The sequence below is a fragment of the Schistocerca serialis genome, chromosome 9, assembly GCF_023864345.2.
Source record: "Schistocerca serialis cubense isolate TAMUIC-IGC-003099 chromosome 9, iqSchSeri2.2, whole genome shotgun sequence".
In the NCBI taxonomy this organism is placed as follows: Eukaryota; Metazoa; Arthropoda; class Insecta; order Orthoptera; family Acrididae; genus Schistocerca; species Schistocerca serialis.
Genome location: NC_064646.1, coordinates 12,109,247 through 12,126,118, shown reverse-complemented (window position 1 = coordinate 12,126,118; position 16,872 = coordinate 12,109,247). Strand labels below are relative to the sequence as shown.

At 43.1% G+C, this 16,872-nt stretch overlaps 1 non-coding gene across 1 annotated transcript; it reads left to right on the top strand.

Annotated features, from left to right (window-relative positions):
- Positions 1-15,626: 15,626 nt before the first annotated feature.
- On the top strand, positions 15,627-15,701 carry Trnat-ugu (transfer RNA threonine (anticodon UGU)). Its single transcript has one exon. It is a non-coding gene; the product is annotated as a tRNA-Thr (tRNA).
- Positions 15,702-16,872: the final 1,171 nt, after the last annotated feature.

The window sequence follows — 16,872 nt, the reverse complement described above, 5'->3', positions numbered from 1 at the left end:
TTCTTTCTGACAATGGGTCAATGTTCACTGGATTTCGTTAAAGGCAAACATTAGCCAGTTGTGGTGTAAAACAAATTCTAACATCAGTGTACCACCCTTCGGCGAATCCCGTGGAACGAATTTTTCGTGAATTAAACCGGTTCATGAGAACATATTGCCACAACCAGCAACTCAAATGAATCGATTATCTTCACGATTTTCAGGAAATTGTAAACAATATGCCACATACTATGACAGAATACACCCCATACGAACTGATGTTTGGAAAACAGGAACAGAATGACTGGATTCGACCAATTCCTAAAGTAGCTATTAACAAAATAGACCTACAAAATAAAGTACGACAATCCTTACTCAATATAATGGACAAGGCAAGAAAAAGGAAAGTATATTTTGACAATAGACTTGGAAAAATAAAAACATATAAAGTGAAAGACCAAGTTTTAGTAAAAGCCCATCCTAAGGCTTCACTTATACAGAGGAAGAACGCAAAATGGCAATTATTGTATCAAAGACCATTTGTGATTACCAAAATATCCCATCCAGGAACTTATGTTTTGAAGGATGTGAAGAATGGAAAGGTGAAAGGAATGTATCCTCATCACTTGTTAAAGCAATTTCATGATGACTGAAGATTCTGAAGATTGAAAATACTATTCTTATCAAATAATATTGATTAGAGAATTTTCATTAAACCTATGAATCATACTTAGGATAGTTTCTTTCTTTTTGCAATTTAGTAGTTAGTTTTTCTTTTCAGGCATAATGTACGAGAGATATGCAGACATTATGTATTTGTTTTCCACTGTAAAGATAAGTTTTCTTTTCAGTATGCAGAGAATTTAGCTATAGTATGAATGATTTCTTTTAAAAAATTTTTTATTTAGTTGATAGTAACTTCAATCAGGTTTCACAATGCATAATGACCATGGGTTAGTGACTCAAATGAATCTGGTCTACGGCAAGATATTTTATCTTATGTCAATTTAACAATCTCAATGTATGTTTGCATTTGCTTTTTTACTCGCTGAGCTGAAGTCATGCTGTTCGGAAGGGGTAACCCGTTCTCAGTTTTAAAAGGACGCCTATTACATTGTTTCAATCTTTTGTGATGAACATTGTCTTTATAAATGTACTATTGTTGTAACATACCTGTGTATGTAAATTATGTTCTGTCAATTGTTGCTCGCGAAGTTACCAACTGAGCGAATGCCTTTCAGTTATAAGCACATCAACAAGTGTTAAAGTCCATCTGAAAGATGACGAGCATAAGTTGACACGGCAGCACCAGTTGGATTTGTGTATAGTGCATTCTAGGGTTGTTGCTAGAAACGAAGAACACCTTACGACTTCCGAATATTTCGAATTCAGGACAGAGAATTAGAAAGAACTTTACATTAGATTCTATTTCAGCTCAGCATAGATCAAACGCCTTTTCCACGGAACTTACACTGACTCTTATTTTCATGTTAACCATATGCGGAAAACCATAATACCCACGAGGAGACGGTGAAATGGGAATAGAATTCAATCAGTTACCCGGAGATGACTGATAGAAGGGAATCGTAGATGGACGTAAAACCAACGCGTCGACGGTTCACCTCAAGACACAGAAGATTAACAGTGTTGTGTTTCTTTTGTGAACAGTGTTTAAATTCATTAAAAAAAATCCATATTGTAAATATTTTTTTTATTTTCCATTGTAATTCAATTAATTATCTTTGCAAATGAGAAATACGAGGATGGTAAATCTACCCCGAGGTTTTCCTTGGTTTTCCTTTGTGGGGCTTGGCCGATGGCTAGATTATCCGTTTGAGACATCCCAAGGGGAGTGACAGAAGCTTTGAGTGATGATGAAAAAGGTTTCTGATCACATCTCATGCCATCCTCGACAAATGAATAAAAGCAAGCATATAAGCTATGCATATATGCTGCATCAGGAATAAGCTATGCATATATGCTGCATCAGGAATTCAGCGCAGGCTTTGTCAGCAGTATATGCACCCAAATCTATAATTTACATTTAGATAGTCATTCACTAATACCAAAATATCATAAGAAATACAGTGGACATTAATACTCTAGTGGACATTAATACAGCGTCATAAACAATCACCGATATAGTGTTGTGTGAACGCTCGTGTTTGTTTTTGCCCAAAAACGTTCGTCCACAAGAGGGGCATATATGATGTATCATGCAGCGTAACTTGCTGTGACAGTGCGAGAGAGACAGACAAAGATATTGTTTATTACTCTGTGGCGGTTAGCGCTCACATAATTATTCTTAGGATATAGAGTTTTTTGTTCTTGTTATGAGTAATTTTAGGGGAGGAGAGCCATTCTTGTGATGTAAAAAATCGACGCCATTGCGAGTTTTTGATTCACATTGTAAAATATAAGTGCATATGGAAGGAAATCAGTTAATAGAACAATAACATATTGTTCATTTCAAGAAGGTACGTCTTATTATACACCCAGCGATATACTGCTATTGTGATTTACTAATAAACACCAGCTGAGAACAGTTCCGACGGGAGCGTTCAGTTCTAGTGAAACAGTTCGATGTTTTCTTCGGAAAAGAAGTCACTTCATGGATCATTCAAATCCACAATAGTAACTGGACATTTCTCAGAACTGAAAGCAATCTGATCGCTATGCAACAGAGCCCCGAAGAATATTTCTCCGTACTTTGGTTACCACTTTTAGCTCAACACGGTATCTGCAGCATCTGGAGCAGATTTCTACAACAGCGGAAGCGTGTAATCGCTATCAGTTTCACACACCGCCCTGTGTACGCTGTATGTATTTACCCACAACAGTGAACATACAGTTACTCACACACATAGAAAGACAATACTAGGTGGTGTGGGGAAACATTTCAGTATAAAGGCCCTGTAGAGCTAAACAGTAATTAGCCTAGTAATAAAAGGAGCGCCACCTCACTCAGTGCAACGTCCAAGTCCCTTAGATTGTTACTGATTATGGTATCGATTTTCTCTTGGTGTTTATGTTATTTTCTCTTGGTGTTTATATTTTCTTGATGGCAGACTACACTGTACGAGAATCACTCCAAAAGAAGTGCACACTATTTTTGTAAAAATACAGTTTTCATTCTGTATGTGTGAAAGTTTTACAGTGCAGTGTGTAGATACATCCTTCCCGCCTGTTTTCAAACTTACTTCAACCTGTTCCCGTGAGTGGCGCCGTCACTGCATGTCTTCAAGATGGCTGCTACACTTGACGTTCGTCAGAAGCAACGTGCTGTCATAGAATTCCTGTGCTGTGAAAATGAGACAGTGGGAAATATCCACAAGAGGTTGAAAAAGGTGTATGGAGATGCTGCTGTCGATCGCAGTACAGTTAGTCGGTTGGCAAGCAGGTTACGTGATGAAAGCGGGCACGGCAGTATTGAGGACTGTCCTCGCAGCGGCAGGCCTCGTACTGCACACACTCCAGACAATGTGCAGAGAGTTAACGAATTGGTGACTGCTGACAGACGCATCACAGTGAACGAATTATCACGCTACGTTGGGATAGGCGAAGGAAGTGTTTGCAGAATACTGAAAGTGTTGGCGTTAAAAAAGGTTTGTACCAGACGAGTTCCCAGGATGTTGACAGTGGCTCACAAAGAAACAAGAAAAACGGTACGCAGCGAACTTTTGGAACAGTACGAGAATGGTCGAGATGAATTTCTTGGAAGAATTGTGACAGGTGATGAAACATGGCTCCATCATTTTTCACCAAAGACGAAGAGGCAATCAATGGAGCGGCATCATGCAAATTCACCCAAGAATAAAAAATTCAAAACACACCTTCTGCTGGAAAAGTTATGGCTACGGTGTTTTTCGATTCCGAAGGTCTCTTGCTTGTGGACATCATGCCAAGTGGAACCACCATAAATATTGATGCATATATGACGACACTGAAGAAACTTCAAGCTCGAGTGAGTTGTGTTCGACCACATCGGCAAAAGCAAGCAAGATGTTTTGCTGTTGCACGACAATGCAGGGCCGCATGTCAGTTAAAAAACCATGGAAGCGATCACAAAACTCGGATGGACAAAACTGAAACACCCGCCTTACACTCCTGACCTGGCTCCATGTGACTATCATCTCTTTGGGAAACTGAACGTCTCTCTTCGTGGAACGAGGTTTGAAGATGATGACTCCCTTGTACACGCTGCCAAATAGTGGCTCCAACAGGTTTGTCCAGAATTTTACCGTGCGGTTATACAGGCGCTGGTTTCAAGATGGTGTAAGGCAATTGAGAGGGATGGAAATTATGTGGAGAAATGAAAATATTGTTCCTAAAGAATGTATCTAAGCACTGTAAAACTTTCAAACATGTGGAATAAAAGATGGATATAAAATAAATAGTGTGCATTTCTTTTGGAGTGATCCTCGTAACAGAGCTAGCTGACATGCACCTCATTTATGGGGAGGCACGATGGGATAGCCGTGCGACCAGGTGGTGGTAGGTTCCTGTGGCACCAAGCTGCTGAGGTCATCGGTCCCTAGGCTCACAAACTGCTTGATCTAACTTAAACTAACTTATGCTAAGGACAACACACACCCCATGCCCGAGGGAGGATGCGGCGAGGAGGTTGTATGATGATTACTTATGACACATCTTACTGCTCGTGTTTACATGTGACTGACATCACTGCTCTACAAGCATCAACCAGGTAATTAGTGTTGATCACGGACTTGGTTTTCGGTACAACATGCTCAGATATGGAGTTGGCAGATACACATTTGGTGTATGGATTGGCAGAGGGTAATGGCTGTAACACTGTCAGCGGCGCAGGCAACCCGCTCGTCAGCCAGCTGACAATAAAATTTTAAATGAGACGAAAAGCAAAACAAGAAACAGATAACGGAGATATTTACATTGAATTTAAAACTTTTCAAAGGTGAAAAAACGAAACTTTTAGATGTACGGTAGATGACCTCTTGCACTGATACTTAAAAAACTGTAGTAATAAAAGGTAAAATGAAACACAATTACTACACATATAAAAATTTAAAGCATATTCCAGAAACACAGATATTGAAAAGGACCACTTTCCTGTCACTAAAACCGGGAAGGACTTACCGTTGGATAGGGACTCAGTCATTGAAGGGGTAAGGGCTGGCCGAAGAGGAGGATAGGAATGTGGTGGTGTAAGGATGGAGGACTGGTGCATAGCAGCGATGGGGTAGGAGTAGCTGTTGGGACAGAGGAGGGGGTTGAGTAGAGGGGGAATTAGTAACACTAATATTTGTTGGAAAAGGGGGGGTGGAGAAAGAAAGGCAGGCGAGGAGGAATGTGTGTAAGGAAATGTGGTGAGTACAAGGATAAGGTGAATTGAGTGGGGTAGACTTATAGCTGGTAGGAATGGGAGACGGTTGAAGTTTCTTTTTGGAAGAGTATGCGGAGGATATGTAGGTGGAGATTTGCTGGTATATGTTGGTAAAGGTTCTGTAGAGTATGAGGATTGTAAAGTAGTGGGGGAAACGATAGGATTATTGGAGTCGAGTTCGCTGATGATGTAGATTGTTCAGAGGTGCTCATGTAAGTGAGGAGAGTGGGAATTTGATTAGGTGGTAAAGGATTCTTGTGGGGAAAAGTAAACGGACGTGGAAAGCGAGGCAGAGTGCATGGCGTTACAGAATATGGAGGGACTGATAGAGATTGGGTGGGGCAGAGGGCAATGCAACATTCGCTTCATAAAGGATGGGGCAGATGAAGGATTTATACACTCATGTTCATAAATTAAGGATAATGCTGATACATGATGAAACAACGCTCTGGTGGGCGGTCTACGGGTTTAAATCACCTTAGGCTATGACCATGCGGTGAATTTGACCTGCGGTTGTCGCATGGTGGCACTGGCAGTAGTCCACATACACAGACGTTTGTTGGTGCATGTCAGAGTACAGTGCAGCGAATGAGTGTGCAGACGTTTTCAGACATGCTAATGGTGACTGTGTGTTGAAAATGGCTCAAAGATCACGTATTGACGACGTTATGAGGGGTAGAATACTAGGGCGACTGGAGGCTGGTCAAACACGGCAGGTCATAGAATGGACCCTCCGTGTGCCACAAAGTGTGATCTCAAGATTATGGCAACGATTCCAGCAGACACGAAACGTATCCAGGCGCTACAGTACGGGACGTCCACAGTGTACAACACCACAAGAAGACCGATATCTCACCATCAGTGCCCGCAGACGGCCACGGTGTACTGCAGGTAGCCCTGCTCGGAACCTACCCGCAGCCGCTGGAAGAGTTGTCTCCAGTCACACAGTCTAAAGAAGACTGAACAAACATGGTTTATTCGCCCGGAGACATGCAAGGTGCATTCCACAGACATCTGGTCACAGGAGAGCCCGTAAAGCATGGTGTCAAGAACACAGTACATGGTCATTGGAACAGTGGTCCCAGGTTATGTTCACGGACGAGTCCAGATAAGAGTCAGAACAGTGATTCTCGCCGGGTTTTCATCTGGCGTGAACCAGGAACCAGACACCTACCCCTTAATGTCCTCGAAAGGGACCTTTATGGAGTTCGTGGTTCGATGGTGTGGGGTGGGTTTATGATTGGTGCACGTACACCCCTGCATGTCTTTGACAGAGGAACTGTAACAGGTTAGGTGTATCGGGACGTCATTTTGCACCAGTATGTCCGCCTTTTCAGGGGTGTGGTGGGTCCCACCTTCCTCCTGATGGATGATAACGCACGGCCCCACAGAGCTGTCATCGTGAAGGAGTATATTGAAACAGAAGATATCAGGCGAATGGAGTGACCTGCCAGTTCTCCAGACCTAAACCTTCTGGGATGCTCTCGGCCGACGTATCGCTGCACACCTTCAAACCCCTACGACACTTCAGGAGCTCCGACAGGCACTGGTGCAAGAATGGGAGGCTATACCCCAGCATCTGCTCGACCACCCGATCCAGAGTATGCCAACCCGTTATGCGGCCTGTGCACGTGTGTATGGTGATCATATCCCATATTGATGTCGGGGTACATGCGCAGGAAACAGTGGCGTTTTGTAGCACATGTGTTTCGGGACGCTTTTCTCAACTTATCACCAATACTGCGGACTTACAGATCTGCGTAGTGGGTGTTCCCTATGTGCCTATGCTATTAGCGCCGGTTTGGTGTAGTGCCGCGTTGTGTGGCACCACATTCTGCAGTTATCCTTAATTTATGAGCATGAGTGTAGATGAGGAGGACACTGTGTAAACGCTGCGATTTGTGCACACACGATACTCTTTAAAGCCTGTACTATGGTAAGTTGACGGGCTTCACCTTGTGATAAAGGATTTTTGTATAGATATTGACTGCGTGTACCTGAATGGAGGCAAATCAGACTTACATCCACTCTGTAATAACAATGATACGTCAAGCAAGTCCGAAATGCAACTACACATCAGGACGGATAAGAAACAACACAGAAGATGATACCAATTTGTTAACAATACGGTCGCCAGCCTAATTAGGCATTAACTGAGTTTCTTCCCTGTACAAGTTGATGTACGTTCGTGCAAAACAACTCGTAACAACACTGCATAATATGGTAAATTTTAGAACCAGAAAATCTACTGAACTGATGATTTCACTTTCTGTACTAATATGGATAAACCATAAATACATAACATTACACTATAATGTTTACTATAGAACTTCGTACTGTCTATTTATCTGATTAAAATCGGGCAAGATTACCCTAGAAATAGCACTTTCGAAGCACACACACAATGTCAATTTTGATAAAGGTAAAACACTGATAAATTTTGGCCTTTATATTGGCTTTAACTTTGCTGGTCAAATCAGTTTAGAACACTTCAGAATTCAAATGAATAAAAAGGGGGGGGGGTGACCCTGAAACTGTTATGATCACTGTATTAAAACAATTAATTACTGAAATCATTATGCCCTCAAGATTTCCAATATATGATTTACTACTCTTTTTGTCTTAATTCCTGCTCATTTAAATACCATTATATCTGTCTCGAAATAATTAAACTTCATTACTAAACCAATTTCAAAATTATCTTCCAACTTTGTCAGACCTTTGTTATTCGTCTGTTAGTCCATTAACAACAAAGTTCTTTAAACATCATTCTAACATAGCTAGGTCTGCAGGTAATTATTATTAACATAAACTTTAATTCTTCATTTCGGGACACTCGAATTGCACAACATTTGGAAAGGACCCTGGCTAGGTTAGTTGTGAGGATAATTAAATGATAGGACAGTTCTGGTAAAATTTAAGTTGTTATTGAACAGTATGGAACAAAAGTAACACTGGTCCACACGAATACAGTACTAAAAGTTTCAACCTGTTCGTATCGATGCGGCGGTTGGCGGGCGGCGAGATGGCGAAGCACAGAGCACACATACAACCACAGCAATGGCTCTTGATGTATCGGCACTTTACTTCTTCATAGCGTCGCAATACTTTTCCATTTAGTGCCTATGGAATTTTGCCATGCTGCATAGGCGTCGGAACGGCATATCCGAGGCTCAATGAAACTACGTCTTCCAGGAGAGCCTCCTCGATCCAGAACGTGTTGCTCAGACCAATGCCCAACTCCGACTACTACTACTGAGCCCGTTATGCCGTGCAGCGCCCGTGTGCATTTTCCCGCGCTCGCCTGCCATCCACCTTTTACCGCTCCCTTACAGACAGGGTATTCACCAGAGGTTTTGCATTCTACATATCCTAATACATTGCCTACGTATGGAACAGACGCACAATTACAACTTTAACATCTTACAACAGTTTCAACGTTTCTTACATTTCAATTCTGTTATAATATTGCTTGAAATTTGACATAAACATTAGTATTCACATCGAAAATTGTTTACAGTTTCTTTAACATAATGGCATGAAACAAAAAAGAAATGAAATCAGAACATCGATTACACTAATTTATCGAAAATCAGAAGAAAAAATTATTATATGTACAATAGTACAGCGTTGTTGTTGTTACAAGTGCAGGGGTATGAACTCCAAGTTCGGCCAGTTAGTAGGTTTAGTACTTTAGCCTGTTCTTGGGTTTCTGTTCGATGGTTAGAAGTGAGATTTGAGTCCAAGTTATTTTAGTGCATTAGTTAGCTGTACAGGATGGCCTTAGATGGTAAAACTATATTTATTGCCTGGGTTTTGGAAGGGTTGATTCTGAAAGGAGCCATTGGCTATACCAGGAAGTAAACTGGCAGAGGTGGATTTGGAGGGATCACTGAGATTTCTGGAGTGTAGGATAGGGAGCGAGGAATGCGATGTCATCAGCATACTGAAGGAGGTGGACTGGTGGAGGTGGTTTGGGATCTTAGCTGCAGTAGCAGACTGATCTGTAGCAGCGTAGTGCGATGCCTAGCTTAGGGTGGAAATCTACAATTTTGGATAAAAATTATGTAACGGACATCCAAGAAACGCATATCTCTCACTCGTACACATCTGCGCAGCTATTGTTCACAATAGACAGGGGAGAGGGCAGGGTATGGAGCCTCGGGACATGTCTGCAGTGTGATGGAAGGTGTGAGAGTTGGTGTTGTTATGAATGGGTGGTTAGAGAACAAGAATGCAGTAAGGTGGATGAGCCGTGGCGCTCGTTACTGGCGCGCCAGTCTCTTGGATGTCCATTATCGATCCTTAGATGTTTCCTATCTTTGCTTGCCTTGTTGTTTTCAGCATTCGCGTGGCGAGTGGCAGTTGACGTTTGCTCGGGCTACATGCTGAGAGACCGCGAGGTACGAGGTGGAAGCAACCACGTATATGTGGAGTTGGTTGTACGCAGTCTGCCGGTTCAGGATGGAGGATATGTGTTGGCTGCCTGCCTCTCTGCTCTCCTGATTTTGCTCGCCGTGCCTTGCGACCGCCTAGCTTGGGTTGCTGCCTGGTGTATCCTACACGAGCCATACCGGACGTCCAGCAGAAGTTAAGCAGCCTTGTGTTTCTTTAAAGAAAAGGAGCAAATGTATAAGACTTTCTGTAACCAATTTTGGTGGCCTCTAAAGTGTGGCCTTCGCGTTTACACTGCCTTTGGGGAGAGCTAATTCTTTTAAATTTAAATAGGTGGAGTTCCCTGTCCTTTATAATCTTTTGGGGGTTTTATTTGAATTTTCTCTTGGGGTTCCTTCCTTGTGCTTGGTTAAATGTTTACTTGTATAGCGGGAAGTGACTCCTGGTTAAAACTCGGAGGAGGTGTTTGATGTTACTGCCGCTTCCGTCATTTGTCTTTTCAATTAGGTGTTGTCATCCCTTCGAGCGACCTGGTGTCACTCCTCGTTAATTCATGCTGGTTTATATGTACTTGATTTTGAATTGGCCATTTGAATTAATATTTTGGAGCGCAAATAGCACTAAGGCAACCTCATTGTATACCACCTTGTGCCCCGGTCTAGTACCTTAATTTTCAGTGCCACGAGTTAGCTCCACTACCGGTTTTACTGACGTGCTCCTTTCAAAATCTTGTCTTGTATAAAGTTTGCCCCATGTGTGTCTGGGAACACAGAGATGAGCTTTTGTGTGACTTCAGTGCTAGTCAGTTAGTGGAATCTTCATTTTGGCTTGGCTTCCACTGAAGAGTTTGAGTGGAGCGTAGTGTGTTTGATTTGTTATTCATTTAATTACTGTAAGTTTGTTTATTTAATGGGGAGCAAGACATTTAAAGACTGTTGATATTAACTCCCCTAGTTGCGGGGTGTTGCTAATTCGTTCCAAATGGCCTACTACTTATTCAATGGCAAGGCTGTTGATTAGTTGGTTACTGTGAGTACAAATTCACGCTATTTATTTGTTACCGAAATCGTTGAAGTGTCTGTGTCGTGATTCAGTCACTAGCTACGTGTTTGAGCTAAATTGATGTAAACCTTACATTGCCTCCTTAAAATTTGTTGCCATCAGAATCCCTTAAGACAACTAAGTTTTGTCACTGCTTATGTGAACCTTTACTGGGAGCAATATTTCGTGTAGTTAAATTTTGTCTTAAAATGTGTATTTCTCTGATGTAATAAACGAGTGATAAATGAAAAAAGCAAAGGGGCCTGGTCCTTCCCATTGTGTCCAGTCAGTAACACGTATCAGCGGACATAATTAATTGGAAATGCATAAGTCTAAAGTTTGAAAAGCAGACCAAAATGATATACATAGTCGAGGGAGACGAAACTAGCGGAGTTACAGGTGCTGAGCTAGTGCGACAGGAGTCGGCTGAGGTGCAGGGGCTCGTCATCAGAAGTGAAGGCGAGACATAAGCCACAATCGTTGGTGGGAATGAGGTAGTTTTGGTTCCGTTGTTGATCGGGAGAGGCTGGAATCGAAGCTCTTGCAATCTCTCGTGCTCGCTCTCCTTTATACGCAAGTACAGTGATGTTGTACCCAACAACAGAATCAAGTGACGAGTTTGCAGATAGTCTGCGACTCGTATAGAGACGGCGAGCTAGTAATGGCCCCACTAGCGAGTACAGAGAGCTGGTGGTCCCCGGCGGCACCTGCTGGCCGCTCGCCGCCTCCACCCGCGCGCGCGGCGCCCCCGCTGCCGTTGACCCTGGCTGGCTGACTGCAAGGCCGCCGGCGGGCCGTCGCTCCCTGCCCGGGCCCTCGCCTCGCCTCGCCAGGCCTACCCAGCCACCCATGCGCGGCCACGCCGTGAGGCGCGCCTAACGTTTTCGGCAGAGGCACCGCTCGCCGGCAGCGCGGTCGCGCATTCCGGCGCCCGGGGTCGAGCCAGCCTGACTCCTTCGTAAGCTCACCTCCCCACCACACCTCACCTGCGTCCTCGCGGTGCCAGCTGAGCCACGTGGCTGATGACACGACGAAGGGGGGGCACCACCGCCTTTCTGGAGTCTTTCCGAGCCAATGAATGAGCTCGTTCTGAAATCTTCCTCCCCTCGTACTGACGTTGCCTCTCACGAACTACAGCGCATCACTCCTTTGGTATTGCATCTCCTCCGACGGAAAAAAATTCACTAATTCTCAAGGACAACTTACGTGATAGTGATTCAAACAGAAACTGTAAAAGTTCCATAAAATTTCAAACAGTCGTGTAATGGAGTTGGCAGATGGTAGTGGTGTTCCTGGAGGTTAAGAAAGTGACCGACAGGTGGCACAGTGATGCTACGACGCTTGCCTGTGGCCACCATTTTGGGCCCACTGCGCAGCTGTTGATACATTGACTTCTGCAGTATATTTAGCCATGTGTATTAAAGATTGTATTGCATTGTATGTATTACTTGATTTAATTGATGAAAGGACAAAATATAAAAATGCAGTAAATGAAGCAGGCAAAAAGGAATATAAACGTCTCAAAAATTAGATCGACAGGAAGTGCGAAATGGCTAAGCAGGGGTGGCTAGAGGGCAAATGTAAGGATGTAGAGGCTTATCTCACGAGGGGTAAGATAGATACTGCCTACAAGAAAATTAAAGAGACCTTGAGAAAAGAGAACCAATTGTGTGAATATCAAGAGCTCAGATGGAAGCCTGGTTCTAAGCAAAGAAGGGAAAGCAGAAAGGTGGAAGGAGTATATAGAGGGTCTGTACAAGGGCGATGTACTTGAGGACAATATTATGGAAATGGAAGAGGATGTAGATGAAGATGAAATGGGAGATACGATACTGCGTGAAGAGTTTGACAGAGCACTGAAAGACCTGAGTCGAAACAAGGCCCCGGGAGTAGACAACATTCCATTAGAACTACTGACGGCCTTCGGAGAGCCAGTCCTGACAAAACTCTACCATCTGGTGAGCAAGATGTATGAGACAGGCGAAATACACTCAGACTTCAAGAAGAATATAATAATTCCAGTCCAAAAGAAAGCAGGTGTTGACAGATGTCAAAATTACCGAACTATCAGTTTAATAAGCCACGGCTGCAAAATACTATCCCGAATTCTTTACAGACGAATGGAAAAACTGGTAGAAGCCGACCTCGGGGAAGAATCAGTTTGGATTCCGTAGAAATGTTGGAACACGTGAGTCAATACTGACCCTACGACTTACCTTAGAACGAAGATTAAGGAAAGGGAAATCTACGTTTCTAGCATTTGTAGACTTAGAAAAAGCTTTTGACAATGTTGACTGGAATACTCTCTTTCAAATTCTAAAGGTGGCAGGGGTAAAATACAGGGAGCGAAGGCTATTTACAATTTGTACAGAAACCAGATGGCAGTTATAAGAGTCGAGGGGCATGAAAGGGAAGCAGTGGTTGGGAAGCGAGTGAGACAGGGTTGCAGCCTCTCCCCGATGTTATTCAATCAGTATATTTAGCAAGCAGTAAAGGAAAGAAAAGGAAAATTCGGAGTATGAATTAAAATCGGTGGAGAAGAAATAAAAACTTTGAGGTTCGCCGATGACATTGTAATTCTGTCAGAGACAGCAAAGGCCCTGGAAGAAGATCTGAACGGAATGGACAGTGTCTTGAGAGGAGGATATAAGATGAACATCAACAAAAGCAAAACGAGGATAATGGAATGTAGCCAAATTAAGTCGGGTGATGCTGAGAGAATTAGATTAGGAAATGAGACACTTAAAGTAGTAAAGGAGTTTTGCTATTTGGGAAGTAAAATAACTGATGATGGTCGAAGTAGAGAGGATATAAAATGTAGACTGGCGATGGCAAGGAAAGCGTTTCTGAAGAAGAGAAAGTTGTTAACATCGAGTATAGATTTAAGTGTCAGGAAGTCGTTTCTGAAAGTATTTGTATGGAGTGTAGCCATGTATGGAAGTGAATCATGGACGAAAAATCGTTTGGACAAGAACAGAATAGAAGCTTTCGAAATGTGGTGCTACAGAAGAATTGCTGGGTAGACCAGATAACTAATGAGGAGGTACTGAATAGGATTGGGGAGAAGAGAATTTTGTGGCACAACTTGACTACAAGAAGGGATAGGTTGGTAGGACATGTTCTGAGGCATCAAGGGATCACCAATTTAGTATTGGAGGGCAGCGTGGAGGGTAAAAATCGTAGAGGGGGACCAAGAGATGAATACACTAAGCAGATTCAGAAGGATGTAGGTTGCAGTAGGTACTGGGAGATGAAGAAGCTTGCACAGGATAGAGTAGCATGGAGAGCTGCATCAAACCAGTGTCAGGGATGAAGACCACAACAGCAACAACTTTAAAGAAGCGCACTCAACCATCTAATGCACTGCTAAAACTGATCAGTGGCTGCAAACGCAACATGTCGGATATTTAACAACAAAAAATCTCAACAAAATTAAGCTAAATGAGTCGAAAAGCATCTGTTAAGGCGAGCATGAAACACAGTTTTTTCCCTGCTATCCTATAGAAGTAGCGAAAGGAGATTTCGCAGTTCTTGTTGAGATATCGAGATCGAACACCTGTTCTCATAATTAGCTTTAAAATGGTCCTATCCAATAGCCAGAAGGACGAAAGGAAACTAATATTAATTCACAAGAGCAAAGAAAATCCTGCTACTCGGTACTACTAAAATTCGCCCAATGTCTCTTTTGTTATGAGAAATAAAGCATTGGACTCAAATATATATGAGCGGTACCTTACTAAAGAGAACTGATAATTTCATTAATTTGTGGTACGTTCCTGTGGGACCAAACTGCTGAAATCAGCGGTCCCCGGGCTTACACACTACTTAATCTAACTTAAACTAACTTACACTAAGGACAACACACTCACCCATGCCCCCGAGGGAGTACTCGTATCTCCGACGGTGGGAGCAGTGTGAACAGGGACAAAGGGCCCTAGGCCGGACAGGTGGCCGAACGGTTCTAGGCGCTTCAGTCTGGAACCGCGAGACCGCTACGGTCGCAGATCCGAATCCTGCCTCGGGCATGGATGTGTGTGATGTTCTTAGGTTAGTTAGGTTTAAGTAGTTCTAAGTTCTAGGGGACTGATCAAAAAAATGGCTCTGAGCACTATGGGACTCAACTGCTGAGGTCATTAGTCCCCTAGAACTTAGAACTAGTTAAACCTAACCAACCTAAGGACATCACAAACATCCATGCCCGAGGCAGGATTCGAACCTGCGACCGTAGCGGTCTTACGGTTCCAGACTGCAGCGCCTTTAACCGCACGGCCACTTCGGCCGGCGGGGACTGATCACCTCAGAAGTTTAGTCCCATAGTGCTCAGAGCTATTTTAACCATCTTAAAAAGCGCCCTAGACCACGCGACAGAACTGATAAACATGCCTATATGATTACACATGCTGTCTATTTTTGTCAGATCTATCCCATAAAATTTCTTCTGCAAATTGTTCAAAGACATTAGGAGAATGATTACGAAAGTACAAGAGAATACAATATTTTTAAAATGTGATGATAATTAAATGGACACCCTAGCTGCAAACAGGCGTTGATGTACTTCATTGGGGACATGTTGAAAATGTGTGTCCCGACCGTGACTCGAACCCGGGATCTCCTGCTTACATGGCAGACGCTCTATCCATCTGAGCCACCGCGGGGACAGAGGGTAGTGCGTCTGCAGGGACTTATCCCTTGCACGCTCCCCGTGAGATCCACATTCCCACGAGTAATGAGTATGATGGGCAAACATCTATTAGGCGCACTATGAATGTAGTGGTGTGGACATGTTGGGAATGTGGATCTCACGGGGAGCGTGCAAGGGATAAGTCCCTGCAGACGCACTATCCCCTGTGCCCGCGGTGGCTCAGATGGATAGAGCGTCTGCCATGTAAGCAGGAGATCCCGGGTTCGAGTCCCGGTCGCGGCACACATTTTCAACATGTCCCCAATGAAGTAGATCAACGCCTGTTTGAAGCTAGGGTGTCCATTTAATTATCATTTCATTTCTAGCAAAGCTGCACGGTCATCCACGGTAACTGTTCTTTCAGGAACAAATACTACCGTCATATATATTTTTAAAATGTGTTTGAATAAATGGTTCAAATGGCACTATGGGACTTAACTTCTGAGTTGATCAGTCCCCTAGAACTTAGAACTACTTAAACCTAACTAACCTAAGGACAACACACACATCCATGCCAGAGGCAGGATTCGAACCTGTGACCGTAGCAGTCGCGCGGCTACGGACTGAAGCGCCTAGAACCGCTCGGCCACCGCGGCCGGCTGTGTTTGAATAAAACTACGCCTACGATGAAAAGTAAGCTGTAGGAAACAGTAACAACTGTATTTGTACTAATATACTGCAGGTTAGTAGCTGGGTAGCAATAGTAATATTAATCTGCTGGTAACGTTAATTGGTATTGAATGTAAGGTTGTAGGTTTGATACTTGCCTAGTGCGTTTTTTTGTGCGTTATATTGTGTGAAACAAAGTACAATTTATTACTGTGAGCATCGTAAATCCAAGTTTAACCCATACTGTACCGTCAATGAGATCAAATTTTTTACCAGTCACGATAACTTTGTGTGGTACCACTCACTAGTTTCCGTTTTATGTTCTAACAGTGGCAGTTTTATCTCTAAGATTTCTATGCTGTAATTAAATTACCATTAAACCATCCCATTGGCTCTTCTGACTTGTTTTGCTGTTCGAATGGTTTGTAAACTGAGTAACAGAAATGTAAAAATGATACAAAGATACAAGACCAGAAGTGAATAAAATTAAATGAATGGTTCAGTTCCTGCAACCTCCTCCATTGCGACCAATATTCTCCACCTTGTTGCATCTCTCCCTTCGGAATGAATTCCGTGCAATTTTTATCCCTTTACGCCTCGAAACAAATAGCGGAAAGCACAGCACTGAGGCATTATTCTACGTAAAACTTCGAAAATACACAAGACTTACTATGTTTCACACTTAAAGCTTGGCCAGTACTAGGCGCTTCAATATGGAACCGCGCGACCGCTACGGTCTCAGGTTGGAATCCTGCCTCGGGCATGGATGTGTGTGATGTCTTAAGGTTAGTTAGGTTTAAGTAGT